Here is a 1,567-nt window from a genome sequence, read left to right as displayed (position 1 = left end):
CTCTGAATCTGCTGGAGGATCGGCTCCTTTTAGTTCACATGTTGCCTTAGCGGTCGGCTGCAGATCATGTGACGTAAAACGCTCTCCTCACACCCGGCGGAGGTGACCACGTTCTTTTAGATGATCATGTTTCTCACCAGCTTTAGATCCAACTCTTTCTTTTTGCACAGTTACTACGTTTAGACGACTTTTATTGCTATTTAAACTTTTCTGTTTTAAAGTAAAAGACTTGAGGAGTCTGGATTCTACAGGCCAGTTGCTGAGCTGCTTTGGCGCTCCTGGAGGTCAGACTGAAGAAGCCAGCGCTCTGTGGGATGAATGTCCTGCTGCACCACACCGCGTGCAGATCGAATGTTTCAGGTTCAGACGGGGCTTGATCTGAACCAAAGACGCTGCAGTCCCTGCTGGTTGGCCCCGCCCCCTCTTCTGGAAGGGATCTGGATGCTGGGAATCAGATGTGTGGATCTTTGCATTAAAAGATGTGATCCTGGTTGTGATCCTGGTGTGTTCAGTGTGAATAAAAGCAGCACAGAGCTGCACAAAGCTCTGCTCAGCCACACTAGAGCCCAGTTCTGTAGACGTTTGCTGGTTCAGAACCTGTTCATGAATGTGTCATTCTTGTCTTGATCCTCCATATGTCCTCAGTACTGGACAAATGGACGGTTCTGGTCTAGTGGAGACTAAGAGGCTTCACACATGCAAAGACGGCAGCGTTGGAAAACTCTCCACCGCGTGGCAATCAAAAGTCCACAACTTCGATTTTAACAGCTGTTGGTTTGTGGAATGAGAGTTTCTCTCTTTATTCTTTAATCACTTCATTGGTGGAGCACCTTTATCACCTAGCTACAGAACAATCTGCTTAGGAGAAAAGACCTAAATTTAAAAAAAATAAGTCCTAATAAAGCAACAGCAATCAGAAGACCATCAGAAAATGTAAATGAACTCTGTGGCTGAAAGTTATAGAACGCACTGGATTGATCAAAAGTAGGAGGGAAAAAAAGTTAATATGAAATGTATAAATACAACGTGAACTAGAAAAGTTGCATCACCTGCAATAATGCTAGTGTGAACGCTTTAGATGCTGAAGATGCTGAAGCTTTCTGCTGAAAATGGTGACGCAGTTTACTTAAATTGCTGATAGGATTTGCTGAAAAAGCAAAAGAAAAGTTTGCAAAAGCCATTTTTAAATTTGCTAAAGGCTGGAAATTTTCTAAAAAAAAAAAAAAAGACTACTGATGTTGACCTACATTTCTGAAAAAGCTGTAGTAAAATTGTTTAAAAATCCCTAATACATGACAATTTTGCAAAAATATTAATTGCGATGCTTAAATATGAGCTAAACTTCAAATTAGCCAAAAACAAAAAATCTCAGTAGAAGCCAAATTATCCAAAGAAGCTAACTTGTGGCTGAAATGCTAGCTAAACTCCAAAATAACGTAAAATTGCTCAGTAAGCTAAATTAGTCAAAAACATCAGCCTGTTGCTATAATATAAACTAAACTCTAAATTAACCCAAAAAACCTAAGCTTATTGTTTAAACACTAGCTAAACTCCAAAGGCCTAAATT

The 1,567-nt window shown here is 40.2% G+C and overlaps 1 protein-coding gene across 2 annotated transcripts in view; it reads left to right on the top strand.

The window, feature by feature from the left end:
* Positions 1–1,212, top strand: part of map3k7 (mitogen-activated protein kinase kinase kinase 7) — a gene marked incomplete in the record, with an annotated part of 15,816 nt that extends 14,604 nt beyond the window's left edge. Inside the window, 1 exon segment of one of the 2 annotated variants that reach the window (XM_036210557.1) lies at positions 1–1,212. 2 annotated transcript variants of the gene reach the window in all.
* Between the last annotated feature and the right edge of the window lie 355 nt (positions 1,213–1,567).

The sequence above is a fragment of the Oryzias melastigma genome, linkage group LG24 (genome assembly GCF_002922805.2).
Source record: "Oryzias melastigma strain HK-1 linkage group LG24, ASM292280v2, whole genome shotgun sequence".
In the NCBI taxonomy this organism is placed as follows: domain Eukaryota; kingdom Metazoa; phylum Chordata; class Actinopteri; order Beloniformes; family Adrianichthyidae; genus Oryzias; species Oryzias melastigma.
This window is presented reverse-complemented; position numbering and strand designations above follow the sequence as displayed.